The sequence below is a fragment of the Triticum dicoccoides genome, chromosome 7A (genome assembly GCF_002162155.2).
Source record: "Triticum dicoccoides isolate Atlit2015 ecotype Zavitan chromosome 7A, WEW_v2.0, whole genome shotgun sequence".
Taxonomy (NCBI): Eukaryota; Viridiplantae; Streptophyta; class Magnoliopsida; order Poales; family Poaceae; genus Triticum; species Triticum dicoccoides.
This window is the reverse complement of record NC_041392.1, coordinates 469,655,408-469,673,590: the sequence shown is the minus strand read 5'-3', so window position 1 is coordinate 469,673,590 and position 18,183 is coordinate 469,655,408.

Sequence of the window (18,183 nt, the reverse complement as noted above, 5' to 3'; positions counted from 1 at the left end):
GCTCCTGGGCAGGGCACGGGGCTGCCCAACTATGAGAGGTGCCTCTGGCTGCACAAAGAGGGGCGCCAGGTTGTCGTTGGAGTGGCCTGTCGGCGATGGAGTGCGGCGAGCGGGCTGGCCAGAGAGCAGGGGTGGCGTGACCTGAGCCGGGGACTGCTCAAAGCCTGGTGGACATGGGGGAGTGGCCGTGGCCACCACCGAGGCTGGCGTCAGAGGCGCCTGGATGCGCAAGATGATGCTGGAGCCCGGGGTGGGCGCGTCCACAGGTGATGGCGGAGTTGGCAGGATGGATGTTGGGGAGATGGAGCGTGCCGCGTCGAGGGGGTGCGTGCAGCGGGACGAGCCACTGCGAGGGCTGCGCATAGGACTGGTCGATGAGTGAACCGCAGAGCCCCGACAGCGATGGCCATCGCGTCCCTCACGTCCGTCATTGCCGCCACGGCCTTGGTCGCCGCCGCGGTCGCGAGTCTGGTCACGGGAGGTGCGAGAGCGGCTGCGGACGAACCACCTCGAGCCCCTGTTGTCGCGCTCCTGGTCGCGGCCATGCCGCGCGGCATCGTCATCATCGTCGTCACAACGCCGTCCACGCCCAGGGTCCTCGCGAGGCTCCTCCCGACGCTCCGTTGGCACACGGTCGCCGTCAATGATGCCATGCACCCAGGTGAACTCGTTGATGTCCGCGTTTGCCCTGGAGTCGTCGTCGCGCACATTGGAGAAGTCTTCATGGAGACCCAAGTGGATGATGACGCGGTAGCGAAGCCGACGCTGGCCCCGCGCCGGCACCCGCTGCGGACCACGCCTCGCCGGTAGCGTGAGATGCATGACGCGCGGGATGGCGCTCGGGTTTGTCGCCCATGCCCAGATGCCCAGAGTCCTGGCATCCTCTTGGCGCGTGGAGCGGGGCAGCACATAGTCCAACTCGCAGTCAACTCCAATGACACGGCTGATCGTGTCGGCGTTCCAGGCATGCAGCGGGACGCCCTCCAGGCTCAGCTGCACGTGATGCTTCATGTCTTCATGCTCGGCATGGGCCTCCATGATCCAGGGCTTGGGGTGGAGCTCGAGGCGGTCACGCCGAAAGTTCCCACGGTTGACGACGTCATCGCGGTGGTGAGGGTGAGTGAACGTTGCGAGGTAGTCTTCAGGGAAGTGCCTGACGACGGTGACCATGGACAGAGGGATGTTGAACTCCTTGTGCAGCGCGTCGGCGACGGACGAAGACGAAGCCGGGCGGCGATCTCCTCCCAAGGAGATGAGGACGCAGTTGGTGGTGAGAGCGTCAGCTTGCACGCCCATCTCCGGCGTGGACGGCGCCACAACGCGCCCCATGGTCGGCCTGGAGTGCGGGTCACCCAGCCTAGGCATGACGAGGGCGTCGCGGAAGGACCGAACAAGAGGCGCCGGAATCATTGGCGCAGTAGGGAAGCCGCAGGGGGTGCTTGTCGGCGGAGCGGCCGGGCGAGGAACATGAGTGGGAGCCCGAGTTTGCCGTTGAACCGGTCGCGCCCTGCTTGGACAGCCCTTTGCACGGTGGCCGGATCTGAAACAGCTATTGCACCTCACCTCTTCCTTGCAATCTTTGGCTCTGTGGAGTGGAGAGAAACAATGAAAGCACTTGCCCACTAAGTGGAGGGGGATTTGAAGCCGCCTGTGAGGAGCTGGAGGGGGAGGGGGCAGAGGAGGCTGTCGCCGTGGACGGGGACCGGGCGGCGGCCCGACGCGCGTCCAGCCAGGTTCCAAGGGCGCATCCCGTACGCCGTCTTCAAGTCGCCGCGCAAGGGTGGCGTTGGCAGCGGAAGACTCAGCCTGAAGGAACATCGGCGTCCCATCGCCGCCCGTGCAGTCATGCGCATTGATGGCGGCCTCTTCATTAATGCGCCGCAGAGTCGCGTCGGACGCGATGATGATGGAAGCGACGCGCACGCCCCCGCCTTGAAGGATAGGCGGCGTCTCCAGAACCTCGCCAACAAGCTCAGCTGCGCGGATCCGCGCTCGCGAGGCCGGGGAGGGCGGATCTGAGCCGGGCGACTGATCTAGATCGGCCACAGGCGAGGCGTCAGCAGTCAGAGGGAGGACGGCCGGGGAGAAATTTTCTGGCAGGCGGGGTGGCGGCGGCGGCAGCTGGAACGGGCACAGGGAGAGGGCGCTGATGGTGGCCGGCGATCCCAGGATGGCACGCGCCGGGAGAGGCTGGTGGGTTGACGGGCGCCGGGGAGGAGGGAAGCTCTCGCTCTCGCTCATTGTGTCTTGCGTGAAGCTATTCTGCGCCCTTTGGTGAAAACCGACCAAAGTTAACTCTACGGTGGCGACAAACAACGTACATGTGTTGCATCATTTATCGCCATCGGAAGAGTTTGAGGGCAACTTTTGCAAGTGATACAACAAGCTAGTGATTTCTTCTATTTCCTTGGCACAGAGCAAGCAGAGAGTTCTTAGACTTAAAACTGACATTTTTTTTCCTTTGTGCTTTTCCCCTTTTCTATTTGGTTTTATTTTTTTTGGTTTTGTCAGCATTATATTTTATGTTTTATGTATGTTTTTCTTCATTTTTCTTTTATGTTTGTTTTATTTCATGTTATTCTATGTTTTTCTCCTTTTTGTATTTTTTTTGTGGGCTCTTTTTTGGGAAAATGCACGAACATTTTTTTCTCTAAAGGGTATGCCTGTTTGTTTTCTAGGACATGAACAATTCTTTAAGTATATGACCATTTTCCAAAAAAGTGTATGGACATTCTTTCCAGCGCCTGAAGGTTTTTTTTTTGAAGTGTAGTGTTTTCGCTTATGGGCATTTTTAGCACACATGAAATTATTTTTAAATGAACAAATATTTTCCAAAATAGAAAATTTTCAACATATGACCATTTTTTAACACTCGGGGTATTATTTTTTTAATATACAACATGCTTTCTTTCGAAACAAAATGACATTTTATTTAATATATTTTTCGGAAATAGAAGTGACTCTATTAGGGTGGGCTCATTCAAAGCAATCCGTGCATTGTGGGCTGGTTGAAAACAATGAAAAATATTGAAATCACTAGTTAAGGTGTACCCCTTATAAAAGTCACTCCCACCTTTGTCAAGACCGGTTTTCCAATAAAACATTTATTGAAAAGCTGACCCTTGTATTGACCAGTACAGAAGAATCCTCCTTACTGGCAGACAAATCCTTAATACAGAAATCCAGAAGTACTAAATATTATACAAGGTTGAGCTGAGGCTGCTCAACAATTTTATTACAAGCATGCCGATATTATACATAAGGGCGGATATGAAACAAAGGAGTATGGTGGCATAACTACTGACTCGCAATAAAAGTGATGGTGGATATGTCACAGTGTAGTGGGTGACATGACTCCAAATTTTTACAACTTATCAAGCGCCGGAGTGAGACTTAATGATTTTATTTGGGTAGCGAAAGCGTATATAATACAAGTGACCAACTCCAGGATCGCACGGGACTGACTGGGACTCTTCTAGGCGTCAGACTCGCTATCGAACTCTTCATCCATAAGATCGCCTTCGTCAACATCTGGCCAAATCAACAAGCCAGGTGAGTACTTTGAATGTACTCCCAAGACAGTTTGGACATAAGATATAACAAATGCAAACATGATGCACATGAGCAGATTAGTAATGCACACTCAGGTAATAAATTTGCACTTCACGATAAATAAAAGGAAGTCAGGCGGTAGTCCTCCCAAAATCCCAATAAAATAGTTGAACACCGATCGGGTGTATGAAGCAACGACTCGGAATGTAAAAATAAATTAACATGCCGCAGTCGGGCATCAGGGCGACACCACATAAAGGGCTTATACTGAAACATAAATGACAGTACGTGCCACAGTCGGACGTCTAAGCGACATCTCGAAAAGGGCTTATAATGAAAGTAAATAATCAGGATGCCACAGTCGGACGTCTGAGCGACATCACATAAAGGGCTTATATCAAAAGAAAAACAAGGATGCAACAGTCGGACGTCCGAGTGACATCACATAAAGGGCTTATATCAAAAGTAAATAACAAGAATGCCACGGTCGGACGTCTGAGCGACATCACATAAAGGCTTATATCAAAAGTAAATAACAAGAATGCCGCAGTCGGACGTCTGAGCGACATCACATAAAGGGCTTATATCAAAGTAAATAACAAGAATGCCGCAGTCGGACGTCTGAGCGACATCACATAAAGGGCTTATATCAAAAGTAAATAACAAGAATGCCGCAGCCGGACGTCTGAGCGACATCACATAAAGGGCTTATATTTCGTCATTCGAATTTAAGTAGCTCATGAATTTAGATCATCCCAAGGAAATACTTAGTACATAATAATAAACCGGTTAGTCCATCCACCGGAATAATATTCAGCCGGGTTTACCCTTCTCGGTTTCATGCTCATTCTCGGAGACTGTCACTGAGACAGATACTAAGACAGACACGGAGACTGACACTGATATGTTGATCAAGGTCCTTGACCATGGACACGGTTACTCGAATGGTTATGACTCTGCAGAGTTTGCACTGTTAATCCACAGCCAACGGATTTCAGTAGTCATAAAGGACTAGTTCCGTTTACGGTATTTTAGATGAAACACATATAACCAGTACACACCCATTCCACATTCTGCTGCCAGGGATCACCCTAGGCAACGTTCAAGAAGACCTCTGACATGGGGAGGCTACAACCTCGAATATCATGGGATCAAATTTATATCCGCGCGCTCTAAGGGGTACCCCCCTCTCGGTCCCAACCGAAAACACCCATGCCCCCTGACCGGATGACGGGCTTTAATCCAGGGCCATGGAACCCTCATCACAGCCCCTCTATTTGATGTGTACAAGGAGAGCGGTTTGCAACTTACTAAACCGCATTCTTTACAGAAAAACATGTGGTAGCACGGACGGGGACGAACGGGAACAAGACTTGATCCATGTTAACACTGGAGTTACACGGTTGACATAAGACTGGCATGCTTCAACAATACCAGCTTACAACTTATCATGCCACCACATGATCATGTTATCTCACCATCATGTGAACTCATCAAACTTCGAAGCTCACATGTAGCTTGCCTTGCATGCAATATAACATTCACAATATGCTTATATAAACATGCCACGAGAAAACTACTCAAGCAAACATGCAAAACACTCATCATATAAAAGGCTCAAACATGCTTGCCTGGTTCGGAGTAGTCGGAGTCTAGCTCGGCGAAGTTTGCGGTTTCGTCACCTCCTTCGGTATCTACGGTATAAAAGAAATTGGATACTCACATAAATACCGTGTGTGCACAAAATTGTTTTCAAATATTTTCAAATAAATATGATAAAAAACTAGACAGAAAAATAAAGATGAGAGAAAAAGAATCAACTCAAAATCATCTTTTGTTTAAAAGTTATGAAGGTTTTTGTCCATGGACTAATCTGTTATAAACAGAAAACTATCCAGGGGCTAGTTTATAAAAACAGAAAACGCTTCAGTTAGAAATACGCCAACCCAAAAGGGAAAGCGTACTTTGCCCGAAGGCGTTTTCAGAAAACGGTTCGAATAAGAGAGGAGAGGCTGACGAGGGGGTCCCACCCGTCAGGTTTGAATTTCAAGACAGAGTCCACCGGCGTCCGAGGCTTGCGGTGGTCGCCATCGTCGATCCACGACGAGGTACGGGAAACGGAGAGTACCTATGGGTTCACGGAGCTCTTCCGTGTCTGTGCGTGGTGGAGTTGGTCGTCGGCGAGCACCACGTCGACGGCGGCCTCCACTCTGGCGGACGGTGGTTCGGGCGGTGGTGGATTTCGCCGAGGAGGGCTGCAGATGCCAAATTGAGGCTAGGGTCAGAAGAGTGGGAGCACTAGGAGGCTACTGGCAAGGTTTGGGAGGCGGGGGTGCCCTTACCGGAGAGAATCGTGCCGGAGCCCGAAGCAGATCGGGGCGGCTGGAGTCGGGGAAGAAGGTCTCCTCGAGGTCCTCCTAGTGGCTGGGTGCGGCTCTGGTGAGGTGGAGGGGTGGTGCTGGGTCGAAGGCGAGCTAGGGGCCTCCTTTTATAGCCGGCCCGAGGTGGTTGCCGAGAACGGGATAACTCTGACGAGCGATTACGGCGAGGCAGTGATCGGGCTGGAGGTTTAGGTGATTGGGCATCATCGGGTTGGTCCACTGGTTCCGTTCAAGGGCTAAACTTGGTATGACTTGGGTGATACTCCAAGCTCTCGATGGAACGGCCTCACGGGCACGTCGGCGGTAGGGAGCGCGCTCTGTGATTTCCAGGCCACGATGACGGCTCTGCAGCATGTACAGGGGAGGGGACGGCCACGCGGAGGCGCCTAGTGGTGTGGGCGGTGTTGGACGGCGCCGTTCCATGCTGCGCATCTCTAGCAGCCGCAGCGAGTGTTGCTGCCGCCGCTCACGGGGGCGATGCACCTCTGCCAGCTCACCGACGACGCTCGCAACCGTCCAGGTAACCGTGTGGCACGATGGATAAGAAGGGGCAGCAGTGAGCAAGGCGCCAACGCGCGCACTGGCGAGATCGACGCCAAGTTCTGAAGAAAACGACACTGATGACTAAACCAAAACACTAAAACTCTGAATTTTTGACAGGAATAGTGCACGCCAACTGTTCGACGAAATGATTTTGGCACGTGAAAAAAAAATCTGGAGCTGGGACTTGGTGAGGTGGTCTCTTGATGCATCTAGGGGCTGCCTGATTTATCTCGGATTTTTAGGAAAAGAAAAGGAATGAATTTCACCAAAAAAGGCAAATCTGGTCCAAACTTGCAGCAAGCAAAATTTGAATAATTTGAACTGTGGACCAGTGGATCTTGATGGATCTAGGTTGAGGGTACTAAGGACTAGCCAGAGAAGTTTATTTGGGATCAAGAGCCACAGGAAATTAGGTAGTTCCTTTGTAAACCACCATAGTCCAAATAAATGACAGAAAATGATTTTGAGGTCAAGATAAATAGAAATACAATTTAAAAGAGGTTGAAACTTGTTGGAATTGGATGCTTGGCTTGATCCAAAGTATGGAGATGGGTTTTGGAAGAAAATATTTTACATAGGTCATGGCAATATGGCACTTTTTGAATGGGGAGGAATAAATCCAAAATTTAGGAATTCTTATTATTAAAAAGAAATTGTAAAGACCTTCCAACCTTATTTGTGTTGAGCCAATATAAGATGAAAAACCCTCAAGACCGAAGATCAAGATTTGGATGAACCCAAAAAAATACTTGTCATAAGAGAATTTTGTTTTGAAAAGGAGAGTCTTTTAGAAAAAAAATTAAATAACCTCCTTAAAATCAAATGAAGAATTTGATAAAACCAAATCAAATTTTTTGGAGTGTTACAACACCTACCCCCTTAGGAAAAATCTCGTCCCCAAGATTTCAGCTGATCCTCAAATAGGTGTGGGTATTCTGCCTGAAGGAAATCCTCTCTTTCCCATGTTGCTTCATCCTTGGTGTGATTGCTCCACTGAACCTTGAAAAACTTAATTATTTTCTGACGGGTCCTTCTTTCAGACTCTTCCAATATTTTTATTGGACGTTCCATGTAGGTGAGGTCTGGTTTCATGTCAATGTTCTCGTGAGGTACATGTTTTTCTGGGTTGCTTATACATGTCCTCAACTGTGAGACGTGGAACACGTCGTGGACATCTGACAGTTCTTTGGGTAGGTCTAGCTGGTAGGCCACTGTGCCTCTTCGTGCAACCACACAGAAGGGTCCGATAAATCGTGGTGCCAGCTTTCCTTTAACTTTGAATCGTTGTAGGCCCCTCATAGGACATACTCGCAGGTACACATATTCACCGAGTTCAAAACTGACCTCACGATGTTTTTGATTGTAGTAACTCTTTTGTCAACTCTGGGTTGTCTTGAGTCGATCTCTGATTAGTCTAACTTTCTCCTCAGCTTCCTTGAGCATATCTGGGCCAAAGATACGGTTGTCTCCTGTTTCTGACCAGTTTAATGGGGTACGACATCTTCGACAATACAAAGCTTCAAAAGGTGCCATTTGTAGACTGGCTTGGTAACTGTTGTTGTATGCGAACTCGGCATACGTCAAGCTTTCTTCCCAACGGGTTCCATAGGTGAGAACGCATGCTCTTAGCATGTCCTCTAGAATTTGGTTCACACATTCAGTTTGTCCTCCGGTCTGGGGGTGGTATGCTGTACTGAATACTAGCTGAGTCCCCAGAGCTTGTTGTAACTGATCCCAAAATTTAGAGACGAATTGAGTGCCTCTGTCGGATATTATAGTCTTTGGAATTCCATGCAGACAAACTATGCGGGAGAGATAAAGCTTGGCATGCTTCTGAGTGGTGTGGGTTGTCTTTACTGGGATGAAATGTGCCACCTTAGTTAATCTATCTGTGATGACCCATATGGCATCATTCCCGTGTCGTGACCGAGGTAGTCCGACAATAAAATCCATTCCAATTTCGTCCCATTTCCACTCAGGTATCCTGTTTGGTTGTAATAGTCCTGCTGGTTTTTGGTGCTCGGCTTTAATGCGCTGACATGAATCACAACATGCAATGAATGTGGCTATATCCCTCTTCATGCCGTGCCACCTAAAATTTTCCTGGATGTCCTTGTACATTTTGGTTCCTCTAGGGTGGATTGAATATGGAGTGGTGTGGCCTTCGGCTAGAATTTGTTTTCTGAGGTCCGCTATATTTGGTATGCAAAGTCTGTCTCCGTACCATAATATTCCCTTATCGTCTACGACGAATTCTAAAGCCTTGCCTAGACTCACTTTTCTTTTTATGCCTTCGATGCTGGGGTGTCCAGGCTAAGCCTTCTTAATTTGTTCCATTAGGGTGGGTTGTATTTCCAAATTTGACACATTGCCTTCAGTGACCATCACCAAGTTAAGTTTGGCGAACTCCTACTGAAATTCAGGTCTCAAGTTCTGTAGGCTATCGTTGCCCGAGCTGGGGTTTCGACTAATATGAGCATCTGCCACTACATTTTCCTTTCCTGGATGGTAGTGAATGACAACATCATAATCTTTCACTAATTCCAACCAGCGCCTTTGCCGCAAATTGAGTTCTGGCTGTGTGAAAATATATTTGAGACTTTTATGGTCCGTATATATTTCACAACGATTTCCAAGCAAGAAGTGTCTCCACTCCTTGAGTGCATGAATGACTGCTGCCAATTCCAGGTCATGAGTAGGATAATTTTCTTCATGCTTTCGTAGTTTCCTGGAAGCGTATGCGACTACCTTGCCTTCTTGCATTAGTACGCATCCGAGGCCCTTCCGGGATGCGTCACAATATACTTCAAAACTTTTGTGTATGTCTGGTACAACCAATACTGGTGCTGTTGTTAACTTCCTTTTGAGTTCTTGGAAACTTTTCTCGCAAGCTTCAGTCCATACAAATTTCTTATCCTTCTTGAGTAACTGTGGCATAGGTTTTGCTATGGTGGAAAACCCCTCAATAAACCTTCGGTAATATCCAGCCATCCCTAGGAAACTTCGTACATCTGTTACGTTGGCTGGTGGTTTCCAGCCAAGTACGGCCTTGACTTTTTCTGGGTCCACGGTGACACCTTTTTGAGTCAATACGTGGCCTAGAAAACCAACCTGTCTTAACCAAAATTCACATTTGCTGAATTTGACGTATAATTGATGTTTCCTTAATTCTCTCAGTACAATTCTGAGATGTTCAGCATGCTCTTCTGGTGTCTTAGAGTACACCAGAATATCATCAATGAACACCACAACAAATTTGTCCATAAATTTTATAAACACTTTGTTCATGAGATGGACAAAATATGCGGGGGCGTTTGTCAGTCCAAAAGGCATTACTGTAAATTCATATAATCCGTATCTGGAGGCGAATGCTGTCTTAGGGATATCTTCTGTCCGTACTTTTAATTGATGATACACCGACCTTAAATCAATTTTTTAGAAGACCTTGGCTTGTGCGAGCTGGTCAAATAAATCATTTATCCGTGGCATCAGATATTTGTTTTTGATGGTAACCGTGTTGAGGGCTCGATAGTCTATACATAATCTCAGTGTCCCATCTTTTTTCTTGGCAAATAATACCGGTGAACCCCAAGGTGAGGAGCTGGCCCATATAAATCCTTTGTCCAGTAATTCCTTTATTTGCTTCTTTAATTCTACCAACTCGGAGGGTGCCATTCTACAAGGTTTCTTGTCAATGGGGGTGGTTCCAGGCGCTAGTTCAATGATGAACTCTATTTACCGGTCTGGTGGCATACCTGGTAGTTCTTCGGTAAATACGTCAGGGAACTCACATACCACTGAAACTTTTCTTAACTCTGAATTGTCCACCTTGTTCAACTTTGGTTGCCGTGATATTGGTCTTTCTTGAGCTGCAACTTTTATCGTCTTCCCGTGATGGTGAGTAAGAATTACAGTCCGATTGAAGCATTCGATAAATCCCTTGTTGGTGGTTAACCAGTCTATTCCTAGGATAACATCCAGTCCCTTATTTTCCAATACAATGAGGTTTGCCTGAAACTTTAGTCCCTCAATCTCAATAACCACACCTTGGCAGTAACTCTGAGTGATTTGCTTAACCCCGGGGGACTTGATGGTCATGGATTTTTCCAAGGGAAGCATCGAAAAATCATGTTGCAAAGCAAATTTCTTTGAAATGAACGAGTGAGAAGCTCCAGAATCAAACAAAACCGTGGCAGGTATTGTGTTAACAGGGAACGTACCGAGTACGATATCCGGGGCATTCTGGGCTTCCTCCTTGGTCACATGGTTCAAGTGACCCTTCCTGTGATTTTTATTGGGGTTGAAGTTGTTACGCTTGGGTGTTGAATTATTTTCATTGTTGTTCGGCTTGGGGGGGGGGGTTTCTTGGCTTTGGGCACTGTTTGGCATAGTGTCCTTCCTCTCCACAAGCATAGCAAGTAACGCCTGGGCGATATGTAAAATCCTTGTCTCTTGCATGAAAATTTTTGTTCGGGCGTGGAGCACTGGTTGGGGGTTTGTTCGCTCCAATTTTCTGAAGATCAGTCTTGTTCCGGTTGTTGCGAGCATGAGTAATCTTGTCCCTTTTGCGCTTGCGAAAATCCTCCAAGCTGCGGTGCTCATTTTCCAATGTAATAGCTTTGTCCACAAGTGTTTTGAAATCCGAAAAGGTGTGTACGACCAGCTGACATTTAAGTGCTGGTGCCAGACCGTCCAGAAATTTTTCCATCTTTTTATTTTCAGTCATATGCTCTTCGTTGGCATAACGAGATAATTGAGTAAACTGACTATTGTACTCAGTCACTGTCATGCTTCTCTGCTTGAGGTCATCAAACTCCCTTTTCTTGATCTTCATAATACTTCTGGGAATGTGCGCCCCATGAAAACCTTCTTTAAATTCTTCCCAGGTGATATTATTTTCATTGGGGCGCATGTGTAAGAAATTTTCCCACCATGATGCAGCTGCTCCCATGAGGTAGTGAGGTGCATAAAGTACCTTCTCACGGTCCGAACACTGTGCAATAATTAACTTCCTTTCAATGTCTCGAAGCCAATCATCGGCCTCAAGAGGTCTATCAGTGTGAGAGAACATTGGGGGACGTGTCTTTTGTAGTTCAGACAATTTGGAATGCTACTGATATGGTTCACGGTGATTTCCCATATTGATAACATGGTTCATCATTTCTTGATACTGCTGCTGGCTTTGCTCATAAAGGCGGCATACTTGAGAAAATGTTGTTTCACTGCCTTGCTGACTTGACTGTCCCTGTGTGAAATTGTTACTTGTCTGGGTTCCATAATTTTCCTCTGGCGGACTTGGCATAGAACGAGTCCAGGGACGAGGCATTTTCCACTCTGGGGTATTTTTGCAGAATTCATGAGAAAACCGAGTGGCAAAAATAAATAATATTGCAAAGGCGGAAATTTTAAGAACTCCAAAAATTTTCAAGAAAATACTTGGTTGCACATGGAGAAGGACCGCTCAGTACATATCTTACACACAAGCCATAATTATACAATACACCACTCAGGATGTGTGTACACATCCCTGACATGTTATTTAGGCTAGTGCACTTCTCCGAGTTCCTACATGATGCGCACACAAACTACTTCTCACCAAACCTATATACAAATACACATATCATACAAGTTGATACATCGCACGGCTGCCAGGCGCACTCAGTCGGAGATGGTAAACACTTCCTTCTGCCTGCCGAGGGTAAGACCCAGTGATGCTGGAGACTTAACCTCCTCCTCACTAATAGGCTCCAGGCGCGAAGTACTGGTTTGAGGATCTGGTGCGGGCGCGGCTGGTGATGCAGCACGGATTGGAGTAGGGGCAATGACTTGGTCAAACTCCTCAGTAGTAGGCAGGCGGCGAGCGGTGGCTAAGATGGCAGGTGCATAGGAGGCTGAGGACGAGACGTAAGTCAGTGGTGGTGCTGTATGGAGGAGCTCCCTCCTGTTGGCGGAACAGCCCTGAACGAAGTCCATACGAGCAGCCACAAGGTCGTCCACGAGGTTGTCAAAAGCTGCCTCAAGAGCTTTGAGATATTCAACCAACATTTCAATAGCCTCATCTCTCTCTCCCCTAGCGCAAGCAAATGCATAGTGACAAGTGTATGGCACGTGGCATGGGAGGTAGCGGTAGCAGCAAGTCTTCATCGAAGGAAGAGCATCCTGGAGACGAGCTATCGCCTCACGGGCAGCCATCTGCATGGCATGCCTCTCTGTAGGCATGACCCTTCCCACAAATCGAAAGCGGCGTGTCTCAGAACGTCCTCCCTTGAATTGCACCGCGTCCTGGTACATAGACACGCTGTCGCTGATCTTGTGCTGGTAGAGTGTGAACTCCGGACGAGTTGATGGCCCGATCGCGACCTTGGTGATGGAGACGAGAAGCTTGATAAACCCCTCAGGTACATTGACGAACACCTGTGATTCACAGTCGCTGCCAGCCATCTACAAAAGTAGACAAAAATTCCAGATAGTCAATTGATAAATTTATGATGACTAATAGAAAATTGCTACCATTGTAAAGTGTTAAAAATAACACTTATTACGCTAATAACCGATTAGCGATCGCACCTAGTGGCTTCCTACAGTCAGCCTAGCTCTGGTACCAATGTTGTCAGGACCGGTTTTTCAATAAAACATTTATTGAAAAGCCGACCCTTGTATTGACCAGTACAGAAGAATCCTCCTTACTGGCACACAAATCCTTGATACAGAAATCCAGAAGTACTAAATATTATACAAGGTTGAGCTGAGGCTGCTCAACAATTTTATTACAAGCACACCGATATTATACATAAGGGCGGATATGAAACAAAGGAGAATGGTAGCATAACTACTGACTCGCAATAAAAGTGGTGGTGGATATGTCACAGTGTAGTGGGTGACATGACTCCAAAATCTTACAACTCATCAAGCGCCGGAGTGAGGCTTGATGATTTTATTTGGGTAGCGGAAGCGTATATAATACAAGTGACCAACTCCATGATCGCACGGGACTGACTGGGACTCCTCTAGGCGTCGGACTCGCTATCGAACTCTTCATTCATAAGATCGCCTTCGTCAACATCTGGCCAAATCAACAAGCCAGGTGAGTACTTTGAATGTACTCCCAAGACAGTTTGGATATAAGATATAACAAATGCAAACATGATGCACATGAGCAAATTAGTAATGCACACTCAGGTAATAAATTTGCACTGCATGATAAATAAAAGGAAGTCAGGCGGTAGTCCTCCCAAAGTCCCAATAAAATAGCTGAAGACCGATCGGGTGTCTGAAGCGACGCCTCGAAAGGTAAAAATAAATAAACATGCCGCAGTCAGGCGTCAGGGCGACACCACATAAAGGGCTTATACTGAAACGTAAATGACAGTACGTGCCACAGTCGGACGTCTAAGCGACATCTCGAAAAGGGCATATAATGAAAGTAAATAATCAGGATGCCACAGTCGGACGTTTGAGCGACATCACATAAATGGCTTATATCAAAAGTAAATAACAAGGATGCCACAGTCAGACGTCTGAGTGACATCATATAGAGGGCTTATATCAAAAGTAAATAACAAGAATGCCACAGTCGGACGTCTGAGCGACATCACATAAAGGGATTATATCAAAAGTAAATAACAATAATGCCGCAGTCGGACGTCTGAGCGACATCACATAAAGGGCTTATATCAAAAGTAAATAACAAGAATGCCGTAGTCGGACGTCTGAGCGACATCACATAAAGGGCTTATATTTCGTCATTCGAATTTAAGTAGCTCATGAATTTAGATCATCCCAAGGAAATACTTAGTACATAATAATAAACCGGTTAGTCCATCCACCGGAATAACATTCAGTCGGGTTTACCCTTCTCGGTTTCATGCTCATTCTCGGAGACTGTCACAGAGACAGATACTGAGACAGACACGGAGACTGACACTGATATGTTGATCAAGGTCCTTGGCCATGGACACGGTTACTCGAATGGTTATGACTCTGGAGAGTTTGCACTGTTAATCCACAGCCAACGGATTTCAGTAGTCACAAAGGACTAGTTCCGTTTACGGTATTTTAGAAGAAACACATCTAACCAGTACACACTCATTCCACATTCTGCTGCCAGGGATCACCCTAGGCAACGTTCAAGAAGACCTCTGACACGGGAAGGCTACAACCTCGAATAGCATGGGATCAAATTTATATTCGCGCGCTCTAAGGGGTGCCCCCCTCTCAGTCCCAACCGGAAACACCCATGCCCCCTGACCGGATGACGGGCTTTAATCCAGGGCCATGGAACCCTCATCACGGCCCCTCTATTTGGTGTGTACAAGGAGAGAGGTTTGCAACTTACTAAACCGCATTCTTTGCAGAAAAACATGTGGTAGCACGGACGGGGACGAACGGGAACAAGACTTGATCCATGTTAACACTGGAGTTACATGGTTGACATAAGACTGGCATGCTTCAACAATACCAGCTTACAACCTATCATGCCACCACATGATCAGGTTATCTCACCATCATGTGAACTCATCAAACTTCGAAGCTCACCTGTAGCTTGCCTTGCATGCAATATAACATTCACAATATGCTTATATAAACATGCCATGAGAAAACTACTCAAGCAAACATGCAAAACACTCATCATATCAAAGGCTCAAACATGCTTTCCTGGTTCGGAGTAGTCGGAGTCTAGCTCGGCGAAGTTTGCGGTTCCGTCACCTCCTTCGGTATCTACGGTATAAAAGAAATTGGATACTAACGTAAATACCGTGTGTGCATAAAATTGTTTTCAAATATTTTCAAATAAATATGATAAAAAACTAGACAGAAAAATAAAGATGACAGAAAAGAATCAACTCAAAATCATCTTTTGTTTAAAAGATACAAAGGATTTAGTCCAGGGACTAATATGTTATAAACAGAAAACTATCTAGGGGCTAGTTTATAAAAATAGAAAACGCTTCAGTTAGAAATACGCCAACCCAAAAGGGAAAGAATACTTTACCCGAAGGAATTTTCAGAAAACGGTTCGAATAAGAGAGGAGAGGCTGACGAGGGGGTCCCACCCGTCAGGTGTGAATTTCAAGACAGAGTCCACCGGCGTCCGAGGCTTGCGGTGGTCGCCATCGTCGATCCACGGCGAGGTACGGGAAATGGAGAGTACCTATGGGTTCACGGAGCTCTTCCGTGTCTGTGCGTGGTGGAGTTGGTCGTCGGCGAGCACCACGTCGACGGCGGCCTCCACTCCGGCGGAGGATGGTTCAGGCGGTGGTGGATTTCGCCGAGGAGGGCTGCAGACGCCAAATTGAGGCTAGGATCAGAAGAGTGGGAGCACTAGGAGGCTACTGGCAAGGTTTGGGAGGCGGGGGTGCCCTTACCGGAGAGAATCGTGCCGGAGCCCGAAGCGGATCGGGGCGGCTGGAGTCAGGGAAGAAGGCCTCTTCGAGGTCCTCCTAATGGCTGGGCGCGGCTCTGGTGAGGTGGAGGGGTGGTGCTAGGTCGAAGGCGAGCTCGGGGCCTCCTTTTATAGCCGGCCCGAGGCGGTTGCCGAGAACGGGATAACTCCGGCGAGCGATTACGGCGAGGCAGTGGTCGGGCTGGAGGTTTAGGTGATTGGGCATCATCGGGTTGGTCCACTGGTTCCATCCAAGGGCTAAACTTGGTATGACTTGGGTGATACTCCAAGCTCTCGACGGAACGGCCTCACGGGCACGTCGACGGCAGGAAGCGCGCTCTATGCTTTCCAGACCACAACGACGGCTCTGCAGCACGTACAGGAGAGGGGACGGCCACGCGGAGGTGCCTAGTGGTGTGGGCGGTGCTGGACGGTGCCGTTCCACGCTGCGCCTCTCTGGCAGCCGCAGCGAGTGTTGCTGTCGCCGCTCACGGGGGCGATGCACCTCTGCTAGCTCACCGCCGACGCTCGCAACCGTCCAGGCAACCGTGCGGCGCGATGGATAAGAAGGGGGAGCAGTGATCAAGGCGCCAACGCGCGCACTGGCGAGATCGACACCAAGTTCTGAAGAAAACGACACTGAAGACTGAACCAAAACACTGAAACTATGAATTTTGACAGGAACAATGCACGCCAACTGTTCGACGAAATGATTTAGGCACGTGAAAAAAAAAATTCTGGAGCTGGGACTTGGTGAGGTGGTCTCTTGATGCATCTAGGGGCTGCCTGATTTATCTCAGATTTTTAGGAAAAGAAAAAGAATGAATTTCACCAAAAAGGCAAATCTGGTCCAAACTTGCAGCAAGCAAAATTTTAAAATTTTGAACTGTGGACCAGTGGATCTTGATGGATCTAGGTTGAGGGTACTAAGGACTAGCCAGAGAAGTTTATTTGGGATCAAGAGCCACAGGAAATTAGGTAGTTCCTTTGTAAACCACCATAGTCCAAATAAATGACAGAAAATGATTTTGAGGTTAAGATAAATAGAAATACAATTTAAAAGACGTTGAAACTTGCTGGAATTGGATGCTTGGCTTGATCCAAAGTATGGAGGTGGGTTTTGGAAGAAAATATTTTACATAGGTCATGGCAAGAGGGCACTTCTTGAATGGGGAAGAATAAATCCAAAATTTAGGAATTCTTTTTATTAAAAAGAAATTGTAAAGACCTTCCAACCTTATTTGTGTTGAGCCAATATAAGATGAAAAACCCTCAAGACCGAAGATCAAGATTTGGATGAACCCAAAAAAAAATACTTGTCATAAGAGATTTTTTTTTTGAAAAGAAGGGTCTTTTAGAAAATTTTTAAATAACCTCCTTCAAATCAAATTAAGAATTTGATAAAACCAAATCAAAAGTTTTGGAGTGTTCCAACCTTCTCTGGTGATGACAAGTGGTGCAACGTATGTGCGTCACTTGTAGCAATATAGGAGAGTTTTGGTGAATTTCTTTCCATGCGCAGGGAAAGATGGGTGGTTTTATTTGTGCTTTTTTCTTATATTCTATTTTTAAATGATTAATCTCTCAAAACCGTGCTACCAAATCAAGAACCATTTTCAATGTTGTGTTTCTCGCATCGTCATCTTCAAAACTAGATGTCATGTTGACTGATTTTGACCAAAACAAATTGGACGAAATATAAACACCTAAACTGTATTAAACCATGCTTCAAAAAAGTACTTCACTTTGTTTGGAAACCATGTTTTTTTCCATTTTTTGTTTTCCTTCTCTCTTTTTTTTCAAAAAATTACAAAGTAAAAAAGGAATTTTTAAACAATGTCCGTGTTTTTGAAACTTTTGTTTGGAAAAGATGTTCCTGGTTCATAATTGCATTTTCCAAACCAAATTCATAATTTGTTATTCCTATTTTTCCAAAACAACAACAACTTGATTTTTTTTCACTTTTTCAGAAATAGTTCACATTTTAAAATTTTGTTCATTTTTTCGAATTTTCTTCACTTTCTTAGAAAAATGTTGGGATATAAAAAAATCGGAATTTCCAAAGATTAATTGCATTTTGTAAAAAAAATTGGAATTTCAAAACTTGTTCATGTTCACAAAAAATGTTTGAAATTATAGAAGTTGTGTACATTTTTTTTAAATGTTGGGATGGCAAAAAATGTTTGGGGTTTCAAAAAAAAATCAGCACTTCAAAATTCTTCACAATTTCCAAGAAATGTTCAAAAAATGATTCAAATCTATCGTTGTTGTCTGTTCTTAAAGATTTGTGCCACACATCAATCACCAGTGGTCATCATCTCAAGT